The sequence below is a fragment of the Manis javanica genome, chromosome 7 (assembly GCF_040802235.1).
Source record: "Manis javanica isolate MJ-LG chromosome 7, MJ_LKY, whole genome shotgun sequence".
In the NCBI taxonomy this organism is placed as follows: Eukaryota; Metazoa; Chordata; class Mammalia; order Pholidota; family Manidae; genus Manis; species Manis javanica.
In genome coordinates, this window is record NC_133162.1 from 129,962,343 (window position 1) to 129,978,424 (window position 16,082).

Below are 16,082 nucleotides of genomic sequence, written 5' to 3' on the forward strand. Positions count from 1 at the left end.
CAAGGGCATATAAACTAGGGTTTGAGCCAACAATAATTATTTCACTTTAAGATTTATTGCCGGAATGAGTGCTGATTGGGAACACTGGGAACTCAGCATGTAGGAGGTACATGAAAGCGCACCTGGAGAAAGAGGGTACAGAGTACGGTTAGCAGTGGAACAAGAAGGGAATGCTGAGCAATATCATCAGCGGAAGAACAATGTCAAGAAGTCCTCTACAGAGACAGAGAAGGATGTATCAGCTATGTAAAAGCTTGATCAGAAGGTGGTGTTAAGGAAAACAGAGAAGGTGTTTCTAGAATGATCAAGAGTGTTTAAGGTTCATTGATTTGTTGTAGAAGACTAAGCATCAGAAAGAGAATGTAAGAAGGAAGAAGAAGATGGGAGAAGGAAAGAAGAAAAAAGAGTGCTAATACACTGCTATGTGCCAGAGAATTCTCTAAAGAGCTTTACATGCATCACCCTGTCTAGTCTTTCAAATAACTTTATGAAAGGAGTACTTCTACAAAAATATTATGATACCACAAATTTGTGTATAATATGATTGGCAGCTGGTTCTCAGTTCCAGAAATTCCCAGTGAGTTAGCTGCTTTGACTTAGTAATCACTTTATAAACTTTGTAAATATATAGCCCTCAAGTTTACATGATTGATATTTTAACTCGCTTACAGGGTTATAACAGGGTTTTCTGCATTATCTCCACTTTACAGATGAGAATACAATGGTTTAGAAGGATTAGACTATTGCATTTATCACAGTCGTGACAACACCAAGGGAGCATGAGTTTCATCAGATCCCACTGTGATGGTTCATATGATGTGTCAACTTGACTAGGCCACAGGTTGCCCAGAAATTCGGTTGAACATTATTCTGATGTCTCTGTGAGGGTGCTTCTGGATGAGATCAATATTTAAATTGGTAGCCTGAGTACAGCAGACTGTTCTCCCCAGTGTTGGGGAGGCCTTACCCAATGCATCAAAGGCTGAATAGAAATAGAAATAGAAATAGAATAGAGAAGGCTAAGGAAGGGAGAATTCACTCTGTCTGACTATCTTCACATTGGGACATTGATCTTCCACCTTCAGGCTCAGGTCAGACTCAGACTTGAACTGGACCTTACACTGTCCTGCTTCTCAGGCCTTTTAACCTGGATTCAAACTATACCATCAGCTCTCCTGTGTCTCCAGCCTGCAAATACCTCTCAATCTTGGGATTTCTCAGCTTCTATAATCACATAAGCCAATTTATTTAAATAATAAACCCCTTTATACACACACACATATATGTGCAGACATATATAGATGCATATTGAATCTGTTTCTCTGGAGAACTCTGACTAATATACCCACCCACCTCCACTTGCAGCCAACTCTAAATTAGCCTACGGAACAGCACATGGCTTGCTATTTAAATGCAGCTTCAACAGACCTTCACAAAAAAATTCTGGAGTTGTCACTGGTCACAAAGATTGTGTTAATTAGAGTATAATGGTATCATGAACTTGAGAATACTTTATATTCCCTAAATACAGAATTAATTATTCTTTAGATATTCTCCTTAATCTGATTCTGCCTCTAATGCTGTGTATTCCCTAAATGCAAAAATGGGAAGTTTCTCTTTGATTTCTCTTAGATTTTACACTGCGAAATAGGAGAACTTCACGTATCAGCATTAGAATTCCCCAGAAACTGTATCAGGTCATCTTTACTCAGAGGCAGGAAAAAAGTGACCCGTGTGTCTATTGTTCATTTTCATACGCAGCACTAATTAACATTGAGAAACTCCACCTCCCTCCTTATAACCTTGATAAGAAGTGGAAATTAAAATAACATAGCCCAACAATAGCGAATGAGCAGCTTCAGGATAGAAATTATGCCATTGATGCTCAAGATATTTCAACAAGGAAGATAGACTGAAGTTTCTGTAAACCATGTATGATTTCAAGGTCACAGTATAGTGTTGAGTTTCTATGAGCTACCTTATAAGCAAGCACATTAAAAGAGATATTCATAAACCAAATTTCCCTTCAAGAAATCACATGTAATATCTTATATGCTATGTTTTCCTCCATGAGCCAAAAGATGCAGCCTGGAGAGATCCTAAATAGAGGTCTTATTTGGGGAAAGGGGCTCTTGGCCATTTTCATATAGTTTTGCCTTTATTGGGAAGTGATGAGGTGGATAAACTGATCGTGGGATTTCTACAGTACAGTCCTTTGAGAACTTGACTAATTCAATACAAATACATCAAAAGAAGGAGTGCAAACTAGAACTATATTGCAAAATGCATGTATTTTTAGTTTCAGTCTGGAGAAATTATGCATGTGATATACTTGCTAGTATTTCTATTAGACAATGAAGGTAGCATGCTTCTTAATGCCCCAGATAAGGGGAAAAGTTATAATTAGATGTCATCACTATCAACTTAATTAGATTTTCAGAAGGATCAGTCTACCTTACCTCTTGGAAACAGACATCAGGTCATGTCATGGAACTTGGCCACACCTGAACCTTTGATTATGCATGTTCCTAACAAAAAGGGAGATCTCAAATGTCTTATCTTTAGAAACTAAAGGAACTCCATCAGTGAGAAATCAGAGCAGCAATATCTGATTTTTATTTTAAATTATTTTTAGAACATACATGAATGAAAGGGTATTTTTTGAAAACCTCCTGAATGATTTCCAACCCTTGGACTTCTGAATTTTCATTTCATAGCTTATAAAAGGAATTTATTAATGCAGGTACAGAGAGTGGAAGGTAATTTCTGTTTGTTGAGGAAGGTCCTTAAAATACCTCAATAATCAGACCAAGCTTTGCACAAAGTGATGTCTTTAAATTTGTTGAACAAAATGTCCTCTTGTAATGGAAAAAAAAACTAGAACTTGTTTAAAGATGAAAAACAGTAATGGAAGAATCTTAACATTTATTGACATGTGGTTCAAAAAATTGGTGCTCATATTATCTAATATAGATCAACAAACAGTTTGTTTCAAATTAATACTTAATAGGATTACAAATTGAAGAGTCTAGGATTAAGAATTTGCTGTATAGTAGTCCTTATCCATGGAGGATAAATTCCAAGACCCCCAGTAGATGCCAACCCTGTATATACTATGTTTTTTCCTGTACATACATACTTATACTAAAGTATAATTTATAAATTGTGCACAATAAAAGATTAACAGTAATAGCTAATAATAAAATACAGAAATTATAAAAATATACTGTAATGAAAACTATGTGACATGGTCTTTCTCTCAAAATATCTTATTGACTGTACTCACCCTTCTTGTTGGAATGATTTGAGATGATAAAATGCCTACATGATGAGATGAGGTGAGGTGAATGGTGTGGGTGTTGTGCTATAGCTGTAGGTCTCTGTTGGCTTGCTAACCACACGTGAGAAGGAGGATCATCTGCTTCCAGACTGTGGTTGGCCAGGGTAACCATGTGGGGTGGGAAGCCATGGATAAAGGGAGGGCTACGATAGCCAATCAGTTTGAACTGAAGTGAATCATTGTTTGATTTCATTTGGTTCATTCAATTGAACAAGTGCTGACTGAGCATCGGCTATGCCCCAGGATCTGTAGAATCAAGGGCATTGAACCCCTGTCCAGTCTTGTCTCAGCTCAGGTGAGAGAAATAAACCTGTGTTCATACATAACGGAAATGCATTTATGAAAAACAAAAATCCTCTGGGAAGATGGAAGAAGGAACAAATGTCTCTGCTTTTGTTTGAACTGCGCTTAAAATAGTAAAGAAGATTTTAGCAACTCCTTCGCCCACTCTTCTCCCACAAGCCTTCTGCCCGTCCATTCTCCTCGCAGAGCAGCCAGGTCCCATTTTATGAATGAATATCAGGTTGTTCCCTTCTCCTGCTTGCGATTTCCAGTGGTTCCTTAGAGGCAGATCAGTGTCATCTCCTCGGGGTGCACGGACCTCCAGGATTCAGCTTCTGCCTCTCCAACTGCATCCCCCCTTCCTCCCTTTCTGTCCCTCACAGTTGAAGCCCAGGCCCGCAGGAAGCCCTGGCATCTGCTGTTCCCCCAGCACGGAGATCCTCCCCCATATTTTTTTACTAGATGTTCCTTCTCAATCAGCTAGTAGCACAAATGCCACCTTCTCAGAGAGACCTTCCTGGCCTTCCTGTTCAAACACTCTCTAATGCACCATCCTGGTTTATTTTCTTCTTAGCATTACCTGAAAATATTGTACCTTATTTTTTATAGTCAGTCCTGCCAAAACCACCCCTATACCTGTGGAAGGTAATCTTCAAGAGAGGGAGCCCTGCTTATCATGTTCTTCATGCACTCCCAGTTCTAGAACAGGGCCTGGCATACCCTGGGAGCTCGGTAATCATTGTTGAACAAATGAACCATGATCTTTGCATTTTCAGGTTCTTTCTCCATTTTAAATAATAGTCAAGAATCTGGTTGAGTTTTCTCTTTGTGCAAGTGAATATACCTATTTATATATCGGTGCAGTTTTACCAACATGATGATCAGTGTGTAAAAAAAGGCCAAATCTAAAATAATAAAAGAAGTTTTCATGGCATCTTTTCCTTGGAGTCCTTGGCTGTTAGCCTCTCATGGCATTAAATTCACAAATGTAAGAAAAATTAAAAATAAATTACCTCCTCCTCCTTTTATGTTTTCAACAGTACCATTGTCTCTGAGTGTTCCCCAAAGGGGGTACACGGGGTCAGTTTGCACATAACTAGCAAGGTTGAAACACTATTTCAGTTTTGTTGCAATCTTCCCTTTATGGGAAGGCTAACATTCCAATATTATTAAAAATGCAAACCAATAAGACATGAAATGGCTTGCTTATTGCTAACATTTATGCAAAAACACTTAAAATGTTAAAAATATTAATCACCTACCCTATGTAGCAATTAATGCTGCACAGATGACGACAATTGTTTTTCTCCACTGGAAAATCACCAGCAATCCACATTCTCTTCTTCTACTTAATTAACACAACTATATATATCCTTCAAAGTTGCAGGAAACTGGTGTAATTGCTTTTGTAAATTCAACTAGTCTCCAGTGAAGAACAGATTTCTAAATTAAATGCAAATAATTTGAAGCTTTGAAAAAATAGAGAATATAGACATTCTTGCCCCTGTATAATCTGAGGTGATATAAAGGTCAGGGAAAGAATAGAAAAAGTAAGAAATTTCTGGACCTACCTTTGATGATTCTCTATTGAGGTATTACATACATTTTAAACACCATTTGTCAGGCAGACATCATGTTATGTAATGTAATTTTACTTTATAATCAGCCACAACATTGATGACAACATATATGTGTGCTGAATTGATTTGGAATCAGATTTTGTGTGTGTGTGTGGGGGGGGGGGGAGGGTAGAATGAGCCCCAAAGTTTCTGAAAAACCAAAGAAAATAAGGATTATAGAACTAAGGAATAAAAAGGCTCTCTTTATTATTTATTTTTATCTAAAGAAGGTGGAAGAGAGGACAACGTGGTAGCAGCTGATAGAGGCAGAAAAACAGAGATCAGAGATGACATGTATATGTATGTACACACACAGACATGATTAATCCATCTTCATTATTAATGGATTCTGTATTTATAAATTTGCCTACTCACTAAAATTATTTGTAACCTCCAAACCAGCACTCCACTCACTTTCATGATCATTTGCACACAGAGCAATGAACAACGTGAGTTCCTGGACCCTCATGACCTGGATGGGGCTTAGTGCGATGATGCGCTGCCCTCTTGTTCCGGCTCTCATACTGTCAGCAAGTATCCTGCTTGTGGTATATTTAATGCCATGTTTCAAATTTTTGTGCTTTTTGTGGGTGATTAACCATCTGGGTGGTCCACAAGCATAGTGATGGAGTGCTGTCTAGTGCTCCAGAGAGCAAGCAATCTGTGATGTACCTTCAGAGAAAATGCGTGTGCTAGGTAAGCGTCATTCCAGCACAAGTGATGATGCTGTTGGCTGCCGTTAAGTGTTAGGGATTCAACAATCTACATGGTATCAAGTGTCTTAATGAGTAACACACAGAAAACAAGGTTATGGATTGAGCAGTTGACAAAAATGTAACCAAGGACTCACAGGAACCTAGCCCTGTATTGTCCTAGGAGCAATGATTCAGTATTTGCTAATTCAGTTTTGGAGTGGCTTTATGAATACCTACATATACACGTACTCACAGTTGATTCTTATTATTCACAGTATTTATGCTATGTACGTATGTATATAATGAGAGGCAGAGAGGAAAAGAGATAGAAGAAAGCTGTCTCTTATCTTGATCAAGTGTGGATTACTTATCTGGAGGCTGAATTAAAGTGACTAAATAAGAATAATGTAATTAGATGAACAGGTTTAATTCAGATTGGAAAAATACTGAGTTCATCGCAGAATGTAACAAAAAAGAGGGGACTCCCAGAATATTCCCATCTCTCAAAGTCCTTCATTGTGCAGACGGGGGATGTGCAAATGGGCATAATGGTCAAAGTCAGGCTCTGGAGTCCAATTTGAGTCCCAGCTCTCACCCTCCTTTAACTTCTGTGGGCCTGATTTCATCATCTGCAAGATGGGGATAATAATACATCTCATGGGCTTATAGTAAGAAATAAATAAGAAATCAAAGATTGTAGAAGAGTGTGTGCCATATAGCCATGCATTCAGTTCATAATGTGATTAAGAGCACATTGAGATCCAGGCTTACATTTACTTAGAAATTTACTGATGGAAACCAGTCCACGTGTCCTCTTATCCCCTGCTTAGTATTTTTATTTTCAGTTCACCTTTCTGGGGCCACTGAAGCACCAGTTCAGATGCCTTAACCTCTAGATGCAATCGTGATGGTTGGCAATGAAGAGGATTGCCCTCCCAAGGTGTGCTCTTACAGCATAGAGCACAGAGTCAAAGGAAAAGCAATGCAAGCAGATGCTTAAGAGAAAGAGGAATGTCTGCCCCAGTTTTCTCCTCAAAGAACATCATTTCCAAAGAACGGAAGTGAGAAATCATGCTAAGTCTTAGCCAGCCACTACCTGATCATCTGTATTCATAAAATGGAATTACGATTCCCACTATGAGAACAAAGCAAACTGGGATAAGAAGGAAGATGTTTGTTTATCTTTTTTTCTTTAATGAATAAAGGAGAAAGAAATAACTGTACCCTGAGGCATCGGTTTCTTCATACAGAAATGGGGATAATAATATCTACTCTGTCAAATCTGTTATAACCCCTAGAACTATTTATGATAGGGTGTCCTACCAAAGCTGGAGATAGAGACCTATCATAAAATTAGTTAGGATTTAAGACAACTTACTTGTTTTCACTTTTCACTACTAAGGAAGCCAACGAAGAAATAAAATAACAGTACATTGCCTTTATATCATATCTACGTGTTTCTGCCTAGAAATTCTCTTCAAGAAGTTATTAATAATAATAACAGAATCTATTACTTCATGTGTCAGAAGGAACAATTCAGGACAAAACTACTATTTTAATATATTTATCCAATCCTTTTATCAACACGAGTGACTGGTACGGAGCTGGTGAATGAAATCTACAGATTTTATAACCTTGCAGTTCAGATTGAAGAGTACTTCAAAGAACATTGCTTTCATTTTTTCTCTTTCTCTCTCAAAGGGATTCTGGCAAAAGTTCATATTTTCATCTAGAGAAGCTTATCACTTTTTTCTAAAAAAATTCTCTTTAAACCCATTCAGTTAGCTGCCCACACTTGTATTAAACACAAACTGTTTCATACAACCCTTGCTGGAAGCAATCGTGCCCGTCATATAACCGTTCATAATGGATTCATTGAAAACGTGACTTATTTTACATTCTAAATCAGATAATGGTACATGTGAGCCATTTCTATTGCCTTTGACATAGGATATTTTCATCAACACGATAGATTTATTCCTCAGGAGTTGACTAATAAATACTATTTGTTAGTGTTAATTTTTAAAAGTATTCCATCAAATAAAATATGCTGTTGCTGTTTTTTAATTTCATAGTCATACGGACTGGGGCATATCATGAAAGGAGATAGGACTCTACCTCAGTAAGTTGTCCCAAGTGCATATTATTTATTATATAGTAGAAGGTTCCATTGTATCTAATGAACTCTGAGCCATAAAAATTTACCTCATTGAATTTCAAAGATATTACAAATAGATAAGGAGATACTAAATAAATCACCAGATTTACTAAATCTAACTGTTTATTTTTATCCATTTCTAGAGCGAGATGAAGGCATTTCTCACCGTCAGAGTGTAGGGTTAATGTATGAGAAGACCATTAAACTCCCATCATTTAAAGATGATAACTGCCTCATGTGTCCACGTAATGTTTCAAAGATCTTTTTAAGCCATTTAAGCTTTTCGATTTACACTAAACATCCACCAAGAGATTTTCTATTAAATTTAGTGCAATATTTTAAATGATCGGCACAACTCGGTTTTAAATAAATTCCAGAGTAAAAGTAATTTCTAAAGACATAACTTATGTAATTTTCCTCAGTGCATCACTGGTTCTGAATAGTGTCTTTCAAGTTTAAATCTTTAAAAATCTTTTACAGTTCCCAGCAGCTGCACTTTGTATAAATCTAATGTAAATTTTAAGGAGCTCATCGGTGCTAAAATGACAAAATATATTTGGTATAGTTACATAACTCTGGTTGCCCAAATAATTTAAAATAGGAAGTGTTTCATAAAATGTTGTGTTTAAACAAGTAAGGCACAAAAGATTTGCAAATAAGAATTAAAAATATTTCTCTTCCCTGATAACATTTTTGATCTTCTAAGAATTCTATTGGCCAGGATATCATTATGTGAACTAGTGCATCCTGGGACATGGGGGTTTGTGACTGGTAACTTGGGAATTTCACCTGGAAGGACCAGATGACAATTGGGGATGATTGGCTGACTCATCAAGTGAAGACAGAAAGCTGAGGTGGAATACAAAGGAGCTACTGATGGCTTTTGTCTGAGGCAGACAGAAGCCTAAGGGAAGGGTGACTGCTAGCTCCTGGTGTCATGGATGTCACATGATAGAAAGTTTTATGTTTGTTTCTGACATTAGGCAAACAAAACCCTTTTGAATGCTGAATTAGGCTCTTGTTTGGAGCCTGCAAGCTGCTACTCAGTCTTATTGATGGGCACTGATCTGATTGCAGCCCTTTCATTTTTATGGTGTTAACTGTGTGAGGAATGCGGGTAGCAGGCCTGAGACGGGACCACCGACCTTATTCTGCAAGAGTTCACATAGCTATTGGAATTTTCTTTTTTTGGAGGAGAAGGGAGCAGATGGGGTGTCTCAGGAGCTTACCAATCTCTTTGCTTAAACGAACAATATGAGTTAGGCCTTCTGAAACCAGTTTCGCAAAAGACCCTTTTTTCTTTTCCCCCTGGAGAAGGATACGGCACTATCACCGCGATTCAGCTTTGCTTGTCTGCAAAGAGTGCTTTGAGGGGGCCTTCCTGCTCTCTTTGGTCCCTGTGATCTGTACTCACTTGAGGTTCTGAGGTTCAAAATTTGATGACGTGGCAGGAAAAGATAAATCCTTTTTTGAAAGGCATGGTGAGGACTGTATTCGTGTGGAGGGAGTGATAGATTGGAAAAACTGAAGCCGTTTTTAAAGACCTTGATTACTGCAGACTTTTAAAAATATACATTCACTTTGAATGAAAAGAATCCAGAGAAATGAAAATTTCTGCTTTCTGTGGCTGGACTTTGAAGTGGAGAAATGTGGAACTAAAAGCAAATAGCATAACCTGTTTTAATCAAAAGGAGTCTAGCAAGAAACAATCAATTAAAGAACAGTCTGATTCTCTGCGACATCAACGTATGAAAATCTGTTAGACGCCAGATTGTGTCTCAAGACACATATGATGAACTGAACAAAATGACCTGCTAATAGCTTTTACGGGTAATAAATGCATCATGTTATTGGTAGTTCTGCAGATGGTAAATCAAGCTAATATCGAAGCTGAAACAAGCTACTTGTTAAATATAGTTCAAAATGATCTTCTGTGTCATTCAAAATCTGTATTGCACAGAAAAGAAAGATGATTGCTTCTTATATTTCTAAGCATTGTAAATGGATAAACATTTCCATTCTGCAATGGAGGCATTTTAATTTTTAAATCTTTTGGAGAGAGCATACCTGAAACATATTTAATCTGAGAAATGCTATGTTTATTTAGATTATGAGCAGGAACTCAAATGTAAAACTTGTGCTGAAATCAAAGTGTGATTTTGCTGCATACAGTGCACATTAGATGGTACTTCCCATCAGCATTTGGAACACTGACCTGGCAAATTAGAACATTTGAAAAAATGATGGAAGGATGGGTATGTCTTTCAAATCATTGACTCTCTTGAATAGTCTCATTTGCCTAAAGAATGCTTTAGCTTCCATTTTTTTGTTATAACATCTAAGGCGGGCAGCAACACAATTCTATGGAGAGAGGAGAGGCTGGAAATGAAAAACAGGAAAATGGCCCAAGAAGTCACTCTTCCAGGGGGAAAAAAAGAAAAGAACTGCACTGTGACTGCCCATGATATACAAAGGGAAACTCAATCAAATGACAAAAAATATTAACCATTTACATGGACAGGTCAGATCACTGAATCCCAAAACGGGCCCTTGCTGTCTTTGAGCTGGTTATTTTCAACCTAAAATCATTTCATTTGTCCATCTCTATGTCATGTGAGTAAATTCACTGATTAGTATTAACTGGGGATAAGATCAGCTCTAAGGTATGTATTTATTTTTAAAGAAATGCAATTTCAGATGCACATACAGAAAATCTCTAATAAGGTTTATTTTTAAATACATGTAATTTAAGATGTATTTATATGCTTTTCATGTATATTTATGTGTTTTTATGTATATATATGCATATGCAGGCATCTACATAAATATACACATACGTGTATATAAGTTTATAAACTGCTAATTCCGTTGCAATTCTAGGAAACCACAATAGCTTGTTTGGACAAAAAGAAATGTTTTTATTCTCTTTAAGAAGGTCATATGAGAAACATATATTTCTAATGTTAGAAAGAATCAAGGATCTAGAGTCTTGAAAATTCAGATGTATTTTAGCTCTGGATTTACCTACTGCTTGGAACATCTTGAGGACATTCAACTAACGAATGTGGTAAATTCCCAGCTCTTTAACAGTAACAAAATGTTAGCTGTTTATCAATTCTCTATGATATGACTTTGAGGACAGTGACAGTGGCAGCAATTCTGTCTTTCACAGTGAAAAAAGGGTAAAATATCACCTTGTTGCAGGAACAGATGTTTGCGATCCATTACCATCCATTAATTCACTGCAGAATCAGAAATTTATAACAAGCCTAATCCTAGGCCAAATTGTGAAGCTGGGATCATGACAATCCAGTCCTCCAAATTCCCCTAAGTCGTTTTATTCACAGATTCCTGTCTTCTCTTGTCCTCTCTCTGTCTTCCCCATTTATTCAGTTCACTACAGCAGTATAATGAGGGCATGCATGAGTTAAAATCTCTGCATTTTGTAGGACGTTTTCAGCTTAAAGTAACTGAAAATACAACTGAAAGTGGCCTCATCTGTCATAACATTTATTATTTCACGTAACAAAATGTCCAAAGGTGGGTCCGCTCCTAGGTTCTTCTTGACACTAGCAAGCTTGAATTGATCAGTACTGTGCTCTTCATGAAAGCAATTTTACGTTAAAATTAAATATTAAATATACTTGTTTACACATAATTTATAAATTGTTATACAATTAAAGAAATCATATTTAAATCAAATACGCAAGGATGCCATTCTTTCTCACTTTCCTTACCCTTATTTTTATTTTATGTGTGCTGCTAATAGGTTCTTACTTTGCTGCCACTGTCACTGTCCTCAAAGTCATATCATGGAGAATTGATAAATAGCTAACATTTTGTTACTGTTAAAGAGCTGGGAATTTACCGCATTAGTTAGTTGAATGTCCTATTAGTTAGTTGAATATAACCATACAGGTTATATTCCAAGATAGAAAAGGCGGAGCAGCAGATTTCATATACGTTAGTTCATGATTCCATGAAGTTAAGTAGTAACTCTACGTACTCTTGCTGTGCTGAGAGGTTGAGAGAGGGTAGAGGTGCTGAGGGAGAAGGGAAACGGGGGGGGGGGGGCAGCACCCAAACTTGGAGGAGCTGTTGACATTTCTCCCTACAAAATATGTCTAATAAAGGGTATTATGAAGATAGCTGTACAGTCAACTTTACCAAGAAAGAAAACCAGGAATTGGTGAGAATGTGGTTATGATATAGGGGTCTTATTTCTTAGCAAGACTGAGTAAGGTTTGGCAACCTTAGTTAGAAAAATGCACTGAAAAGGTCATGCAGGATATCTTGGACTCCTCACACAATCAGTTTTTCTGCACCACGGGGTACAACCAAATACTCCAGAGTATCATGTTCATATGTAGTCACAAAAGACCCCAAATAGCTAGAGCAATCTGGAGAAAGAAAAAAAAACTGAAAAAAAAAAATACTTCAGAGTCAATCAAACCCCAAATGCCCACCGAGCTCTCTTGCCAAGCTCTGTCAAGACATGTAGGTATCTAACTAATTATTCTGATTGATGAAACATTAGATATGCTTATTTTTATTTTATGTGTGCTTCTAATAGTCAGCTTCTTACTCTGACAAACCACTTTACTGACATAGCTCAGGTTGCCTTTTGATATCACTCCTCCAGTCAGCCACAAAGACAAATTATGCATGAATAGATATTCTATGTTGACAAATTATGTCATCTGCTAAAAACACTTCAGACATATTGGAGAGATAAAGAAAAGGGTTGGAAAACATTAATAAACTTTTAGGATAACAGCTAGTGTGCTGAATCCATTGAGACACTATTGGAACAAGTATGAAGTTGGAAGGTAGCGAAAAGTCAATATAAGATGAACAAAGAAAGAAAGGTCTGGGGTGGAGAATTTTGTGCGCATGCTCTCCTTTTAAGGTTCCTGTAAGAGCTTAGTGGCCCTTTGCCCCACAATGATACCTGGGCTCTCTTCCTATCCCTTTCTCAGATCTGCAGACAATCCATACTTTTCCTTCTATCTGCATATCTAGTGCTGTGGCACAGAAAGGGGTCCAAAGATGGCTGCAGTTCACAGCAAGCCTTGATTCTGCCTCCAGCCCCTCCATTCATCCAGGGGATATCATGCCAATTATGATTCAGATTTCTCTTAAAAATCCAATGGGACTAAACTGCTTTCACAATCATCCTTCTATGTAAATTCAGACATCTCAGTGCTGTTACTGTTTCTGATAACAGGCTAATAACCATACAGGTGGTAACACTACTCTATTTAGTGGCATCTCCTCATAGTGCTGTTTGTTAGAAGTCAGGGTTCAGCTTGACACATGTCCACAGCTTTACTTTTTCCAATAGGATCTCACTACAAAGAGAAGGACCTCATTATACGCTGGTCTCATTTATAAGGCAAACTCACATCGTGGAGACCAAGGACTATGTTACATGGGAGGCCCCATATTATTAATAAATCGCTTATCACTTGGATAAAAGTAATTATGAGACATCTTACTAATCCTTCCAATATGTATGAGATAGCTGTGTTGAGTGATTAGCCAGGAACAATGAATAAATGAGCTTTTGACAAAGAACATGAAAAACTTTCCAACTTTTGTCTCTTTTTTTTTAACATCTTGAGATTTTGCTGTCACTGACTGATGTGGAAGTAACCTATTTACACGGAATCAAACTTGTTGACATTTAAGTGTTAAAAAAAAAGCACTATCTAAGCAGTAGAAAGAATACAGGAATGACATTCACGAATATTTCCAGCTGTCAACAAGTCAGGTTTCTTACTAACTGTGAGCCCTTGAAGTATGATGTTCTTTGGATAGAGTGAGAAATACTGTTACTCAGGTTTACGGGCTGCTTTCTTTCCTTTTTTTTATATATCCATATACTTGTCTGCACTAATTAGCAAATACCACGAGTCTCTCCACTCCTCCCATTAAACAATAGCAGAAAATAATTTCTCGTGCATTTGGCAGACAAATGGAATAGGTGGTCATTCACACAAAACCAAAGACACCACTGTCCCCTAAAGAAGAATTTAATTAAAGATCTATGTTTAGTAAGTAGGTAAGTAGTTACACAAACTGTAAAATATTCTTAAACATCATCATGAAAAGAAGACTAACCAAAGCATCCCATTCCTCTTATCTTCTTGAGTGAAACACCACTTCTCACGCGGACACTGAATGAAGAAACCTCACTGATGCTTCAGTAGGAACCTACCCTGTGAACCCCCACTCTGGTACTGAGGTGAGTGATGTTGTCTCCCTCCTCCTTTTCTGTGATATAAGGGCAGAAAAGGCAAGTGGTGCAGAGGAGTGAATACCACACCTCCCCCCCTTTTAAGTATGACCTCTACTGAGAAAGGGGAGAGAGGCCAATACTCGCTGAAAAGAAACTTGTATGGTGTCGTGATGAAGCATTAAATCACAAGTTTCATATCACGATTAAACTTGTATATTATGGTGATTAAGATTCAGATGAAGGCCTGCCCTCTGGTCTTAGCATCGCCACTTACTAACTGCGTGACCTTGGCCAATTCCTTGATTTCCTTGTGCTTCCGCTTTCTCATCTATAAAAGGAGGGATATGACATCACCTTGGCGGTGGTTGTTGCGGGGGTTAAATGTATAATATGCAAAGTGCTTAGAACAATGTCTAGCACATATTCATCACTATTTTGCTTACTCGTCCTGCTCTTTCTTCTTTGTCCTGGTTTCACCTTTCTAAGTGCCTCAGATATTTTAGAGGGTGGCAAGTTCCAAAGTTTTAAAGAAGTTAATCAGTTGTGTGACCAGGGCCACCCTGGAAAATTAAGAGAGAGAGGTTTAAGACCAGTGGTGTGGCAGATTGTCTTACGTAGGATTTATGACTGTGAACATATAGGTGATTGGAGGGTTTCTGAGTACTGCCCAACACTACAAATATATTTTACTATCTGTTAGAGTATGAGTTTTACCTATGTGCATGCTACAATATTATTTCTCCAAAACTTAACAACTTAAGACAACAAACATTTTTGACTTGGAATTTCTGTGGGAATAGCCCAGCTCGGTGCTTCTGGCTCACGCCATCCAATAACTCTGAGGTCTGTTAGCTGGGCTGGTGACCTTATTTGAAGGCCTGACCAAGGAGAGATCTGCATCCCGCTCGTGCACATGGCAGCTGTAATTCCCCGAGGCAGTCCGTGGACAGGCCCAGGTGGTGAGCACCCACGGCTTTTTAACAAGCACGTGCGCTTTATAGGTCATCCTGCCATCTCAAGAATGTTGTTCTTTCCTTTGTTAAACCGGACTTTTTAAGAAGGCAGGGTAGGAAGAGCCTGAACTCACCTCCTCCCATGGACACAACAAAATTGCAGCTATATATGGAATAATTTTTCTCTGAAAAATACCTGAGAACTGGATGAATAAAAGGCAAAAATGATGCATGGAAAGGATAGGAAAAGCAAAGCCCCAGCCTGGACACCCTCCCACCCCCACCCCAGGCACAGTGACACCACAATCAGGAGGGATCCCCAAACACCACACTCTTCCTCAGGGACGGAAGAGATAGTGCCGTACCTCAGGCACCCCGACCCTGGTTGCTGGGGTAAAACAAGTCTCCCAAACATCTGGTTTTTAAAATCAGCAGGGGTTAAGAACAGAGAAAGCATGAAACCACAAGGAACAGAGTCCAGCTCTCAAAGGGCTCCTGTGCGGACCCACTTGCCCCGAGATGCAGCAAAAAGTGACTGATTGAAAAGTGCCTCCACCATAAACTGGGGAGGGAAACTTACTAATTTTGAAGAGGCTGCCAGAGAGGCAGGAACCTGCTGGGACTTCAGCCAGAAATGCTGGCGGGTGCCATTTACGTAAACTCATCCCAAATGGAGAAGACAGGAGCCATTTTTGGTGCCCCGCCTGTAGCCTGCTAGCGCTGGAGGATCCTGCCGTGCCCAGCCTGTGCTGCAGTCCAGCCTGGTGAGCATCCCGTGCCCGACCCCTCCGCTC

At 38.4% G+C, this 16,082-nt stretch overlaps 1 long non-coding RNA gene across 1 annotated transcript in view; it reads left to right on the plus strand.

Annotated features, from left to right (window-relative positions):
• Window positions 1–14,138: 14,138 nt before the first annotated feature.
• Window positions 14,139–16,082, plus strand: part of LOC140850628 (uncharacterized) — a 35,953-nt gene continuing 34,009 nt past the window's right edge. Inside the window, exon 1 of the long non-coding RNA XR_012133577.1 lies at window positions 14,139–14,341. This is a non-coding gene — a long non-coding RNA (uncharacterized lncRNA). The remainder of the gene's footprint in view (window positions 14,342–16,082) is intronic.